The sequence below is a fragment of the Miscanthus floridulus genome, chromosome 17, assembly GCF_019320115.1.
Source record: "Miscanthus floridulus cultivar M001 chromosome 17, ASM1932011v1, whole genome shotgun sequence".
NCBI classification, from domain to species: domain Eukaryota; kingdom Viridiplantae; phylum Streptophyta; class Magnoliopsida; order Poales; family Poaceae; genus Miscanthus; species Miscanthus floridulus.
In genome coordinates, this window is record NC_089596.1 from 79,358,957 (window position 1) to 79,375,365 (window position 16,409).

The window sequence follows — 16,409 nt, forward strand, 5'->3', positions numbered from 1 at the left end:
TCCAGCCAGAACAGTATTTTTCTCTCACACAAACCAGCCAGCAGTACTTTTTCACGAACCAGCAACGATATGAACCAGCCAACCGAACATGCTGCCCTGGGAAGTCTACCGAACATGCTGCCCTGGGAAGTCTACCGATTCGCCATATATGCTCTCCATGCTTCTTCGCAAGATGTTAGAGAGATCATTGACGGTAAGCGTCGTTCCTTTCTTTGGACATGCACTGACAAATGCCAGAAGCCTCAATGTCTTGTTTCATGGGATCAGGTGTGCCTTTCTAAAGGTGATGATGGGGCTTAGTGTGCGTAATTTGGAAGATCAGAACTGAAAGGACCACAAATGTTGCCTAGAGCGAAGATGAACTAGACGAATTTAAAATTTACAACTTAAAATACCGAAGCCGTTAGTTAGGAGGTTTCTGATTTCTTGGAAAACCAAAATAAGAGAAAACAAAAACTCAAACATATGTCCCTCCCTAACATTAACTTCACTCCTACAGGACTGTGGCACACAGCCCCTGACGATCAAGTTCTGGGCGACGGCAGCAGGGTCAGGTGGCGCCAGCAGCTCCTTCTTACACGACGAAGCCGAGGTCCATCCACGCCACAACAGCACCTCCTGCACCCGGTGCATGAAGACCATAGTCGAAACCCCAAACTGACTTGTACCCGACCTTCTTGAGATTATAAAGGGAGGGCCGGCTCCCATAGAGAGGGAAGGAGGTCGAGAGGGCAACAGAACAGAGCTAAGAACCCGATCGGACACTAGAGAGAGATCCCATCTGGGAAGCAAAGGAACAATAGAGTGTTTCCCACGACCACCCGGCTAGAGAGAGGCCGGTTCCTCACTCGCCGGGAAGAAACCTCATCGCTGATGAGCTGTAGGATAGCACCGAGCGATCCTCTACCAAATCCCCGTTCTCCTCCGTTGTAACCCCCGATTTGGGTGCTCCTTAACACGAAGAAAATCTCACTGCTGGACGTAGGGCCTCGATAGCACGAACCAGGATAAATCATTGTGTCTCCCTTATGTTTTTTAGTACCTGAGCCACCGAAGACCCACACTTCCGACATCCGACGAACAACCATGATGATTGCCACGGCAATAAACCCGAGCCAGCTGGCGCGCCAGGTAGGGGAGTGCGTCGAGTGTGATTACGGCTCTACGGTGGTCAGAGCCACCCGTCTCGTCGCCACAGCAGACAGTGCTGCCCCAGAAGGCGACGTACGCTTCTCCGACGAGGTCATCGTCGCCGCTGGTGCCTTCATCCGGGCCAAGTTCTTTACTTTGGAAGCTTGGCCTACATCGTCGATTGCTACAGCGAACTCCACCCCCCTCATGGAGACCACATCTGTAGACAACGAGTCTCAGGCGTCGTGTCCCCTACCAGGGCTCCTTGGAGTGGACCTCTGAAAAATAGCTAGAGGGGAGGAGAATAGTCTAATAAAAATTCTACAAAAACAGTAGAGCAAATTGTTAGACAACAATAAGGTGATAAAGCAGTTTTGCTCTAGCTCTACAAAGTGCTATGCAAGCCACCTACCAAATGCGTGTATATGATCTCTATGTCAATCACACGAACAAACTTGCTATGTCACTGCTTCTACCACTAGTGAGCTAGCAAGAAACAAGATACAATAAATTACTTCTAGCTACTGAACTAGTAAGATAAGCTACTACTACACAAGAGATGTGTATCAATGAATGTAATACAAATGAAGTGGAGGGTGATATACCGAACCGGGCAAGAGATAAACCAATCAAATGAATACCAAGCTGACACAATGATTTATCCTGTGGTTCTGTTGCTTGCCAGCAACTTAGTCCACATTGTGATGACATACTCACTTGGTGGCTCACGCGCTAATAGGCTTCACACGCGCCATAAGAACCAACAACACAATGTGAGGGTACACAAGTCACGAGCAATGCACTAGAGTTGCCTTTCGCGGCTCTCGCGGGAAATAGGCGCAATAACCCCTCACAATCGATCGATCGGAGCCAGAAACAATCACCACTGCCGCTCAATGATCATCCAAGCTCTGGGCTGGCTAGGTGACAGCAATCACCAAGAGTAACAAGAGCACCACTAGCTCAACTCGCCCTTCCTAGTGCCACATGATGCAAGAACTCAATGCAATGCACTAGAGGCTCTCAATCTCACTCTACACTGTGATCTCAAGTGATGCAATGGAGTGGATTGTGTTCTTTTGCCCACAATAGGTTTTCTCAATAGTTTGGGGGTCCAAGAGAGTGGCCATGGCTGGCCAAGGGGGTATTTATAACCCCCACCACGAAATAGAGTCGTTACCCCTTGGAATTGAAAACTACGTGGGCACCGGACAGCAGCGGTGGCACCGGACAGCCTGTTCGGTGCCCTCCAACGACTAGTTTCAACGGTTGAAAAGTCGACCGTTGTCAGTGTTAGTGGCACCGGACACCACGTTCGGTGCACCAGACAGCCTGTCCGGTGACCCACAGACGCGATGATCACATTTTTCTCTCTCTGGAAAATACGGCAGTGCATCGGACAACCTATCCGGTGTCCTGTCCGGTGACCATTTTCGCTGAGTTCTCGAAATGCAACTAGTACTCTCTAGAAAAATAGGGCGGTGCATCGGACAACTTGTCCGATGCCCTATCCGGTGTGCACCTTACATCAAGGTGCTAAGTAGACATGGGCACGTGCCGTGGCGTCTCATGGACCCTGTTCGAACCCACTAGATAGGCAGTCCGGTGCCACCCAGGGGCAGCACCAAGAGCCCGAACACGCCCTTGCAAGCAATGCTAACTCTTTAATATTTCACAAACATATTTAGAGCCAAGTTAGCATTTCCAAATAGTTTTTTCATAAACATTTTTGCTTGCTCTCCGTTGTGCATTAGGCCTAAATGCAATGCATAGTTATCCGACACCTAGTGGTACTAGATGACCGAATTATTCGATAAAAGCTCCCTTCTTAATAGTACGGTCATCTATCCTAAATCCGATCATGCACTGTATTGTGTCTTGATCGGCAAAATAAAATCCCTATTTATATCTTTGTCTTGATCTCCATACGTTTTTTGTTTTCCTCTTTCTTCTTTTCCAAATTTGAGCACTTGATCTCATCTTTTGGCATCTCCATCACTTGAGTGTTATCTAGCTCCATCACTTGGACTTGGACCAACCTATCTCATAATCACACTTAGACATAGAGTTAGTCCAATAGGTTTCATTAATTAGCCAAAACTAAACTAGAGCTTTCAACCTCGAGGTCCTCGCCCGGTAGGTCCAACTCATTTGGGTCAGAACCCCACCGTGTCGGAGCATCACTAGATATTCTACTGTCGACGGCGAAAAGTGACGGGCCACCGGGACACACAGCGTGCCAAGAGAAACCGCGTGGAGCAGATCCCGAGCTCTCCCCGGACTTAGGAGGACACCGGACCGGATGGTCGTGACCGAGGGCGTGCTAGTCAATTTGACCCTGCAATTGACAAGGAGAGAATTAATCAGTAATTTAAGGTGGAACATGCCAGTGTTTGTCCAGACAGTTCCAAATATACGGCTAAGTAGCCAATGAAATAAGGCTATCGACTAGAGAGTCAATATCTAACATGTTCGCAATGCATGGTAAGCAAAATAAGTATATCAGCAATTGTCAGTTACTCAAGAATATAGATCTTAACTAACCGATGATCATGAAAACATGCGAAAGATCTAAGGATAGGCGTGTAAGCATTCATGTGAGAAACATACTAGCTTTTAACCGAGATAAAAATGAATAAAAGCATGTAAATAGCTAGTACATCCTCAACAAAACAGGTTATCGGCTAAAACAGCCGATTTCAGTGATCTTATCGTATAGCATACGATTACTCATCCGCCGAATATAAATAAATCTACAAACAACTAGATTTCATCTATTGTACCATCAATAGATCGAGTCATCTGATGCAGCATTGATAGTAGGACCCTAGATCAGAGACTAGTAGTCGATAGATCTACTTATATCGCAAAGGAGTTGTGAGAGCATATTATACGCCTAGAAGCTCAGGCCATCGGCTAAATAGCCGATGGAGACATAGCGGGTGGTTGACGCCAAACTCTTCTTATTAGATAGATCTATTAATTGACAATATCCAATCTGACACGCTATCAATAGATCGAGTTGGCAGATGCAACATTGATAGCGGACTCATACCAGATACTGGTGATCAATGAATCTATCTCTTAATAGAACACGGCCTCAAACACTCGCCATGTACGGTCAGGATTGAGATAGATTAGTCATCAAAACGGGATCTAATGTCAAGAATCAAATTCAACCATAAAGGTGTCTAGCATACGATAGATCAAAATAATAGGACTAATAAATCTCAATCTAGATCGAATAATTGGTGATATTATATTAAACAGTAAACTATTTAACACAATATCGATAACTTTGATTAATGCCAACGTTTATAAGAGATCAGTCGTCTGTTGCAGCCTTATAAAAGTTGATACGAATCGATAACTAATCTATACCGTGATTTGTAAGAGATCAGTCGTCTGTTGCAGCCTTACAAACAACAATATAGATCGATAACTAACTTATACCATGACTTGCAAGAGATCAGTCGTCTGTTGTAGCCTTATAAGTAACAATACAAGTCATGACAGATACTCACAAAGAAGCCAGAGGTCAGGTCATCCAATGCAGCCCTACTTGCCCAAAGAACTCGTCGAAATCTACTCTACTCCTACTCCTAAGAGGTGGCATAAGCCAAAAAGTAAAGGTACTTATTTGGTTGATCGATGAGAGATGTCTATGATAATAGTCGAGGTTCAATATTTATACCTGAGGCTTGACTACGAGTCCTAGTCAAACAAGACTGACCTCAAACTTGGAAAAGAAAATAAAGCTTCCTAAATTACGATAACTTGGACCTCAATCTTTCCCTTCTATGAAGTCCGACGTATCTTCTTGCTTTACGCCTTGCCGTCCTTATCAATGGGGCCTATTCCCTTAGAATGATGACGTCATCTTATTCATTTGATGGCAACTTGGTTAGCCGATCCTTGCTAAATATCTTGGCTTTCCCTTGACGAATTTAGACCTCGGGGTCCCTTCGTTTCGAACCAAATTTTGGTGTCAACACATGGCCCCCAATTTTAGGATAAAATGATTTTATTCCAAAATTACTTCTCATGATCGTTGCATGTGCCGTACTTCCAACCACTCGTTCTGATCCCATGCTAACTTCTTTGGCCTCCTTGCAAACCTATTCTGTTGGCCTTTCTTGACCAAGGGCATACCAAAGATCATGATGTTTGGTCATTTGATGGCGATCATCCCTTTAACCTTTTGATCCACCTTCCCCTTCCAACTCGTGCTCATAGCCGATCTCCTATCATTCCCTTGGTCTGGTTGATATTGTACCCTGCTATGCACAAATTTCCTATTGCTGTCGACTGCTGCACCAGTGATTGGTTCTCCTTTGATTGATCATGATCTATCAGCTAACCAACTAAACTTTAGCTGATCAATTCTAGTGCATGTTTCTGGATGCACGTAAAAATGTAGAATTGCAGTGGATAACAATTCACGTCCGTGTCCTAGATTTGAATGAAGCTGTAAATAATCTTGATGAATAAAACTTTCACATCCGCTGCTTCTGCAATCGCTGCCCTTTCGTTAGACCACACGTGGCTTCCTCGATGTTCGATATGACCTTCCATCTTCCACAAAATGAATTTATTTTTTCCCAGTTCAAAAGATCCATTAGCATCCCACTCTGGCTATAAATACATCCTTGAAGGATAGCCGAGGGATCACATATGTTCCTGCCTCCGCTTTTGTCACTGTGCATCTTCTTCCTCTCTAGATCTAAACCATCCCTCCTTTTTCCAAAACCATGGCCGACGGTATGCATACTACCGGTGATATCCCGGAGGAAGAGCTCCCCATGCGCCAACGCCTCTACCGTCAGGGGTAAGTTAGACCTCGTCCACATCTTTGTTCTTTTTAATGATCGTCTTAACTATCTTCTTTTGATATGTAGAGCCATATCCCATGCTGGTGCCCGTCGTCATGCGGTAGGGCCTTCTGGTGCCGCCTGAGTGAAAGGTCCTTGTGTGGTTTTGGTAATTGGAATGGAATGCGCAAGGCAAAGGTATAACCTAGGGCATTTTATTTCACCGGTCATAGGTGTGTAGAGAAGTTTATGATCGGGTTTAGAAGATGGACATACTATCAAGAGGGGCAAACTTGTTTGCATATCAGTCATCTAGTGCCACTCGAGTGATCTAACTTTGCATCATCGCTAGGATCGAGTGGCGTGGCAAGTTGAGTGGCTAATCCTTTGGAAAATGTTTGTGAAAAGCTAACACACATATACATGGTGGTGTACACTTGGTGGTGTTGGCACATTTGCAAAGGATAAGAAGTTGGTGAAGAAAAGGAGTTAGTCGCGCTGGTCACAGAGTGACCGGACACGTCCGGTGTGGATACCAGACGTGTCCGGTATGTTATCCATACTTCGGGTAGTCTGACAGGAGTGACTGGACGCGTCCAGTGTGGCTACCAGATGCATTCGATATTTGGACCCAAGGTGAGCGACTAAGTGAAAGTGATCGGACTCTGGCTTAGAGGAGTGACCGGACAACGAGGAGTTACTGTTCAGCGTCCGGTCAAAGAGACAGTCCGAGGCAGAATCACAGACAGTGACCGAACGTAGCGACCGGACGTGTCCGATATGACTCAGCAGTCTTGGGTTTTAGTGCTATAATTGATCAGACGCTGGGAGCGTCTGGTCTGAAGTGACTGGACATGTCTGGTTGGCCCTAGGGGCTTACTGGACTTGACCGGACGCTGCGGCTCAGCGTCCGGTCATTTCTAACAGCGCGTTCGATGCGACTTGTTAGAGAGAGCCATTGGTGGCAATGACTAGTTTAAATGGGACACGTGGCTGGTCAGTAGCGACCGGACGCAGGCGACCGAACACGTCCGGTGCAAATGACCTACGCGTTCGGTCGTCCTAAAAAACATCGAGTGAAGGGGTAACTACTATTTTAGCCCGTGGGGCTATAAATAGAAGTGGTGGTTGACCTTTGACCTTGTGCTGAGCACACTAGAGCCTTGGTGGCTTGTGTGGTAGTGCTTGGGAGCCCTCTAACTCACTCTAGCTTGATAGTGTTCATCCGATTGAGTGAGTGAGCGATTCTTGTGCAATTGCATCATGAGGTTGCATCGAGTGGCACTAGGTGGCCGTCTTGCAAGCTGATGGTGCTTGTTACTCTAGGAGGTTGCCACCTCCTAGATGGCTTGGTGGTGGTCTCCGTCGAAGCCCACAAGAAGCTTGTGCGGTGCTCTAGAGAAGAGCTTTGTGAGGGGCATTGTGCTCGCCCCGCAGGAGCCACGAAGGCAACTGAAGGGTCGAGATGGCGACTAGAGGGGGGGTGAATAGTCTTTTCTAAAACTTAATCGCGTCGGCTAACCGATATAAATGCAGAATTAAAACAATCGGTCTAGCCAAGACTATACCCCTCTATATATGTTCACTAGCACCTTGCAAAGATACTAATTATGCAATTAAGGTGCCGGGCTAGCTAGAGCTCTCCTAAACAATTCTAGGAGCAAGGTCACACAAACCTATGCCACTAGTACTTTAAACAACAAGGGAGCTCCTACACATGCTAGTAAGCAAAAGCACAAAGCTAACTAAGCTCGCTAGCAATGCTCAATAACAAGGCAACCAATGCCTAATTAGAGAGCGCAAATACTTAGTTACACAAACTAAGCAATGTGACTAACAAGGTTACTAAAACCAAATTAGCCACGCAAGGGAGCTACTTCTATGCTACACAAGCAAGAAGGTAATTAGCAAGCTACACAAGCTATCTAATTACAAGAGCAACTACACAAGCTTAATATGTATAAAAGTAATTGCAAGCTTGTGTAATGGGGATGCAAACCAATGGGAAGAACAAGGTTGACACGATGATTTTTCTCCCGAGGTTCACGTGTTTGCCAACACGCTAGTCCCCGTTGTGTCGACCGCTCACTTGGTGGTTCGGCGGTTAATTAGCATCACCCGCTAAGCCCGCACGTCGGGCGCCGCAAGAACCTACCCCTTGAGTGAGGGTAGCTCAATGACACGCTTTACTAGAGTTGCTCTTCGCGGCTCCCGCGAGGCGAGCACAATGCCCCTCACAAGCACTTCTCCGGAGCGCCGCACAAGCTTCTTGCGCGCTTTGACGGAGACCACCACCAAGCCGTCTAGGAGGTGGCAACCTCCAAGAGTAACAAGCACCACCGGCTTGCAACTCGATCACCTAGTGCCACTCGATGCAACCTCACGATGCAATCGCACTAGAATCGCTCACTCACACAATCGAATGATCACTATCAAGTATATGTGTGATGGAGGCTCCCAAGCACTCACAAGCATGGACACTAAGTCCCTTGAGGTGCTCCACACCAGCCATGGCCAAAGGCCACTTCTATTTATATCCCCAAGGGCTAAACTAGCCGTTACCCCTTCACTGGGCAACGGTCGAGCCGACCAGACGCTCCGGTCGTGTTGACCGGACGCTGGACCTCAGCGTCCGGTCGCTCGCAGACGACCACGTGTCCCGGTTCCAACGGTCATTTAACTTGACCGGACGCAGCAGCACTCTACTGACCGGACACTGAACCCCCAGCGTCCGGTCATTTCCAGTAAGCTCCCGAGCATGACCGGACGCATCCGGTCGAACGCGATCGGACGCAGCCAGCGTCCGGTCACACTCCAGCTACTATGTCACCATACGTCAGCCTAACCAGACGCAGCCTTCCAGTGTCCAGTGCATTCAGATCCAGCGTCCGGTCAGTTGACCGACGCCGGCATCTTCGCGACCAACTTGTTTTCACTTCTAACTTCTTCACCCTTGCACCAATGTGCTAACCACCAAGAATTTGCATTCAGCGCAATAGGAAATAGACATTCCATTTTCCCGAAAGCCACTCAACTTGCCACGTCACTCGATCCTAGCGACAATGCAAAGTTAGATCACTCGAGTGGCACTAGATGACCGATATGCAAACAAGTTTGCCCCTCTTGATAGTACGGCCATCTATCCTAAACCCGGTCATAAACTTCTCTACACACCTATGACTGGTGAAATGAAATGCCCTAGGTTATACCTTTGCCTTGCGCATTCCATTCCATCTCCTTAAATGTCGATGCAACACATGCACCAACACGATCAACAATGATATGATCCACTTCATATCATCACATGATCATATTGGTTCATCGATCTTGACTCTACTTGCTCTTCACCGTTGCCATCGTCCATCGGCGCCAAGTCTTGTTCAAGCTTCACCGCCACGCGGTCCATCACTCCAAAGCCTTCAACTTGCCCTTCACGCTTGCAACCGGTCCATCAAGCCAAGTCTTGTCTTGATCTTCTCCACCTTGATCACATGACTCAATGTCATGTCTCATGTGCATTTAAGCTCCTTCATCATCACATGTTTGAGCTTTGCAACATCTCCAAGCCATTTTCACCTTTATGGCATATGTTGCTCACACACATATACCTGTGGACTAATCACCTGTGTATCTCACATAAACACAATTAGTCCACCTAAGTTGTCACTCAATTACCAAAACCAAACAAGGACCTTTCAGCAACCCTAGTAAAGCATGTCATTGAGCTACCTTCATCTTGTGTTGGTTGTGCGACATCCTATTGAGGGTTTGGTGGGTGATGCCAATCAACGCGTGAACCTCCAAGTGAGCGGTCGACACAATGGGGACTAGCGTGTTGGCAAGCACGTGAACCTCGAAAAAATCATCGTGTCATCCTTGTATTCTTGTTGGTTTGCATCCTCGTTACACAAGCTTGTAATTACTTTCATATACATTGTTCTTGTGTAGTTGCTCTTTGAAAGCTCTAGTTTTGTTTTGGTTAATTGATGAAACCCTAAGTGCTAACCTAGTTTATCAAAGTGATTATGAGATAGGTAGCCCAAGTGATGAAGCAATGGCGAAGATCATGACAATGGTGATGGCATGGTGATGATCAAATGCTTGAACTTGGAAAACAAGAAAGAGAAAAACAAAAGGCTCAAGGCAAAGGTATAAATAGTAGGAGCCATTTTGTTTCGGTGATCAAGACACTTAGCGAGTGTGATCACATTTACGTTAGATAGCCATACTATTAAGAGGGCAAAACTCGTATTGAAATGCAGTTATCAAACTGCCACTAGATGCTCTAACTCATTGCATATGCATTTAGGATCTAGTGGAGTGCTAACACCCTTGAAAGTATTTATGAAAATATGCTAACACATGTGCACAAGGTGATACACTTGGTGGTTGGCACATTTGAGCAAGGGTTAGAAACTTCACCGGCGAAGTGTCCGCCCATAGAGTGCGGATAGTCCGACAGTGCCACCGACGCCCTATACAGAAAAGACAGGGGTTTATAGAGTGACCAAACGCTGGTGGCACAGTGACCAGACGCTAGGGTCCTGAGTTCGGTCAGTAGCAGCTGTGAGCACGTGTCTCGGTCTTGTGACCAGACGCTGGCGTGAAGAGTGACCAAACGCTGGTAGGGTGCATCCGATCAGTGCTGACATACGCTAACGTGAGGCGCACAGAGGAAACATTGAGTGACCGGACGCGTCCGGTCGTGAAATTTCATGTTTGGAACCTTACTGGAAACGACCGGACGCTGGGGTCTTATGTCTAGTCACTTTCTATTTGACGCGTCCGGTCATCAGTTGACCGTTGAGATCGGGCGATCGGTGTTTGAAGCTGATGACACATGGCAAGCATCGGGCGACCAGACGCTAGGGTCCTATGTCCAGTCAAACTGACCGGAGCGTCCGGTCACCCGGAGTTATGCCCAGTGAAGGGGTACAACGGCTCTATTTCGTGGGGGCTTCTATTTAAGCCCCATGGCCGGCTCAAGCTCACTCTCTTAGCCATTTGCATTGACATAGCAACCTTGTGAGCTTAGCCAAAGCCCTCCCACTCATCTCCATCATTGTTGCATCATCATTGTGAGATTGGGAGAGAATCCAAGTGCATTGCTTGAGTGATTGCATCTAGTGGCACTTGGCATTCGTGTTTCGCTGCAGGATTCACCTGTTACTCTTGGTGGTTGCCATCACCTAGATGACTTGGAGCAGTGAGGATCGTTGAGTGGAGGTTTGTGATTGTCTCCGGCTCTGATCGTGGTGATTGTGAGGGGTCTTGTGCCTTCCCCGACGGAGAGCCGAATGGTAACTCTAGTGGATTGCTCGTGTCATTGAGTTACCTCACTTGTGGATAGGTTCTTGCGGTGTCCAATTATGTGGACGAGGTTCGTGCAACACCTCTTAGCCACCAAACCACCAAGTGTTGGTCAACACAACGGGGACTAGCGTGCCGGCAAGCATGTGAATCTCGGGAGAAAAATTGGTTGTCTCTTGCCCTTTGATATTCTCTCGATGATTGATTTAGTATTCATCTTGTGATTGGTTTACTTCTCTACACGGCGGTATAATCACCCTACTCACTCATTTATATTCTTGCAAACTAGTTGTGGCAAGCTCTTTAGTGTAATTAGAATTGAGAGCTTGCTTTGTTATTTTAAGTTCATCTAGTGGAGCTCTTTAGAGTAGCAAGTTTGAGAGCTCTTAGTGAGTAGTAACATTGCAAGTTGTGTGCCTAGTAATTATTGCAACTAGAATTGTTGGATAGGTGGCTTGCAACCTTTGTAGAGCTAGAGCAAGTTTGCATTTTGCTATTTGTCATACTAATCAAATTGCTCTAGTTGATTTATAGATTTTTAAATAGGCTATTCACCCCCCTCTAGCCATATTAGGACCTTTCACTCTTGTAACTAGTTAGCTTGTGTAGCTCACTAGTTACCTTCTTGCTTGTGTAGTATAGAAGTAGCTCCCTTGCATGGCTAATTTGGTGTGTAACCTTGTTAGTCACATTGCTTAGTTTGTGTAGCTAAGTATTTGCGCTCTCTAATTTGGCATTGGTTGCCTTGTTATTGAGCATTGATAGTAAGCTTAGTTGGCTTTGTGCTTTTGCTTACTAGCATGTATAGGAGTTCCCTCATTGCTTGAAATACTAGTGGCATAGGTTTCTGTGACCTTGCTCCTAGAATTGGTTAGGTGAGCTCTAGCTAGCCCAACACCTTTGTTGCTTAATTAGGATCTTTGCAAGGTGCTAGAGAACATAGATAGAGGGGTGTAGTCTTGGCTAAACCGATAGTTTTAATTCCACACTTGTTTCGGTTAGTCGACGCGATTAAGTTTTAGAAACGACTATTCACCCCCTCTAGTCGCTATCTCGACCCTACAAGTGGTATCGGAGCTAGGTCTCTCATTTATGGTCTTCACCAACCCGAGAGGATGGCGACTTATGAGCTAGATGTTGATTGTCCATATATTTTTGATGGCACACACTTTGCACGGTGGAAAAAATGGATGATATGCAATTTTAAGTTTATTTGCCCTCAAATGTGGTGGATGGTAGATGTAGGCTTTTCTCATGTGTTGGACGAAGATAATCTAACTCAAGCATAAGAGAAATGCCTAGATCTCGACATCTAAGCTACTAACATCATGTATAGATCTTTGCATGATTGTATATTTGGAGAGATCATTGACATGAAGACAGCCCATGAGATTTGGAGTTATCTCAATGAGAAATATGGGATGGTCTCTGATGATGATGAGTCCATGGAGGAGGTGCATGAGGATGTTGAGCATGACCACGATTCAGTGATTGTGGAAGATTGCTCCACCTCATTGTTAAGTGATGATGATGATCTTTCTACCACAAGATCATTTGACAAGATTGATGATGATGCCACAAGTGTTGCACATGAAGAATCTACCTCAAGCATGCTTGGTGATGATCTTGATGATGTTGGTTCATGCTCAAGCCATGATGTTGATGCTACTACAAGCTCTCCAACTACACCACATTGCTTCATGTCACGAGGTGACACTAAGGTATCTAATGCAAATGTGATTGATGTTGATTCATATGATGAGCTTCTAGATAGATATGGTTGCATGATCAAAGCTTTAGAAAAAGAGATGGGTAAAACCAAGAAATTGAAAAATGAAAACTCTTTTCTAAAGAACACATGTGAACAACAAAAGTATCTACTTTATGTTACTACTTGTTCACTTGAGGAGCTAAAATTGGCTCATGAGGAACTAAGTGTTGCTCATGACAACTTGGTATAAGACTATGCTTTTCTCACTAAGGAGCTTTCCAATGGAAAAATTAAAACTAGTGAGAGCTCATCACATGGGTCAATTGATCAATCACATGTTGTTGCTAACCCTTATGATGTAGGCAAGAAGCATATATCCACCTCTTGTGATAATTTATTAGAAATGCCATGTTCTTCACAATTAGATGCTTGTTCTACTTCTATGTCTTGTGAGACTAACCTTTTGAAGGAGAACAATGAGCTCAATGAACAAGCAAAGAAATTGAGCAACAAGTTAGAGAGGTGCTACAGCTCTCAAGTCACCTTTGAGCACATGTTGAAGACTCAAAGAAACAATGGTGATAAGTGTGGCCTTGGCTTCAAGAAGGAGATGACAAAGGGCAAAAAAGAGAGAAAGATAGATAAAGAAGCTACAACAAATAAAGCTCTCTCATACCATGTGCTACCGGTGTTATGAAGCGAGACACCATGCAAATGGTTACCCTAACATGGAGAAGCTCAAGAAGATAAAAGAAGAAGAGAGGCTCAAGCATGTGAAATGCTTCAAGTGCCATACTTGGGGTCATCTTACCTCAATGTGCCCAACCAAGCAATTGGTGAAGCAACTAGAAGAGCCTCAACCAAAGCCACAAGTTGAGCAAGAGAAGGCACCCCAAGAGCAAGTCAAGATCTATCATGCAGATGGTGGTGACTTGATGACAAAGAAGAAGAAAACAAGAAGGGGTGGAAAGGCAAGGCATCCAATGCAAACTCAAGATGCTAAGATGATGAGCAAGAATGAAGATGAGAAGAAAGTCTATGCTCACATCAAGTGCTTTAAGTGTGGAAATATGGGACACTTTGCCTCTGAGTGTCCTACCAAGCTTGAGAAGAAGGCTCAAGCAATCCATGAGAGGCAAGGCAATGGGAAGCACCACATGAGCAAGAAAGAGAAGGCTCAATCGAAGAGAAAGTGCTACTCATGTTGGGAAAGGGGACACATGGCATATTCATGTCCCCTAGGTAACACCCCTAAGCCTATTTTAATTAATAATAATTCTATGCTTAGGAAGGATGGTAATGGTACCTCTATGGTTGCTATTGCAAAACATCCTGCTACTCATACTAAGGCTTTGCCTAAGTATGTTGCTCCTAACATGAGATGACCCAAAATTGTTTGGGTACCATCAAAAAGTGGATGATTGTTTGTAGGTATCATCGGTATTGAAGACTTGACTCAATTGATCTCACATTGTTCATAATATGTTAAATCAATCTATGAAGCTTAGTGCACATCCAAACCTAATGCCAAGTGAAAGTTGTGTGAAGTCCAAATGCTATCAACATACAAGTGTCATATTCAAGTTATTGATGATTCATTGGATATATTAGATGACTTGCAAATATTTGAGTTGAAGTTTACTAATTCAATTATCATGAGCTAACCAAGGTATATCTCTTGTTGATCATTTTATTTGGGTGCATATGAGTTGATTGAATTAGATAAATATGCAATATTGCTTGCTATAAGATGATTGAATGGATAATTGCTTAGTAATCAAGATTGAATTGATTTATATTGGATAAAATCATGAGATGACTTTTAGTAAGTGGTTTTAATGGATATATGTCTTATGGAAGTATTCAAATAAGTTAGTTTCAAGTTTGATTCATATTTGATGAAGTATAGCTCAATTATTGAAATATGTCCTATATTGCAAAATCTGAGCTAGTTGTGATCTAAGCCATGTTTGAGTGATGAAAACTTATTGGATTGGCATAAAAATTGGTGTACATGCTCTAGACTTATGGTATAAGATGTTGTACAAATTTTATGAGAATTGAATAAGAGATGCTTCAGTTTTAGAGTGAACCTTATCAGCTATAGTGCAGCAGTTTTGAGCATATAGCAGTGGTGGAAGAATTGAAATCTGATAGCAATCTAGAAGTCAAATGAAACTCAAATTTTTAAAGCTTCTAGATAACTTAGTGATGCACATCTCCACAAAATTTTGTGGCATTTGGATTTATACTTTGAGAGATACGCATTTTTCTTTGAAGAGTACAAAATCTGCCATAAAAGTGATAAATGTTGGATTGATCTAGAGTCACTTTGATTGAAAGTTCCTCAAATTGGAAACATATTTATAAGTAATTAAGGCACCTAAGTTTGGCTTTGAGATGATCTATAAGCAGAGTGTACTTTACACACATTTGATACTCAAATTAGAAAATCGAGATCAAACTTAAGATGAAGATAAAGTTTAAGTTCTGGTGACTATTGGAAATCATTTGGTAGAAAGAAAATGACTTAAACAAGTAGAAAGAAAAGGACTAAAGAATGAATCAAGATTACTCATCAAATTAAGTCCATCCCTTGGGTCAATAAAAAAATCATTTCAAGTGAGTGTCATGAATGGTTCTTGGAGAGAGGTCACTTCTCCCTAGTGTAGGGGCTTACCGCCTATGTGTAGGTAAACCAAGTGTGGTATTTGGAAGGCTAACATAGAAGTGGTGATCCGAGGAATATTTGAGATGCTTAGTTAAAGCAATCAAAAGGGTTGATCAAGAAAAGGAAGCAACACCCAAAAAGAGGGTCAATCATGATATTTCAAGTGGTATCACATCTACACATGGTATCAATTATGTAAGACGATAGTTCCACAAGTGATCCTCAACTTTAAGTGATCATCAAATAAAGAATGCATCCCTCACCTACAAGAGCTTAAGTGTATCAAATGGATGACCCATGCTATCACATAGGGGGAGGTGTCCCCAAAATTGATATCAAGATCAAAGATCCTATGTGTGGTATCTCAAGAAGCCCTACACAAGATACAAGTGGTACAAGTTACAAGTGGTATCTACAAGTGGTGTCATTCCAACAATCAAGTGATGTCCATAAAAATGCAAGATTCAAGTCTCAACCATCTACCCTAAATGCATACCTTTGCATCAATAAGAAGCACACCTTTTATGGAAATTGATGACAAAGGGGGAGAGAATGTACAAAGATATGAAAGCTTTGAGATTGAGATTGTATAAGGGGGAGAGATAAGATATGAAAGCTTTGGGATAGATTGAGACAAAGAAGTATAGGTTGGACATGGACATGGACAAAGAGGGAGCAACATTGAAGAAAAGAGATGGATCAAAATTCTTGGACAAGAGAAGCACACAAGTAGGGGGAGCAAGCTCATGAACTTTGATTGATTGCATTTGATATG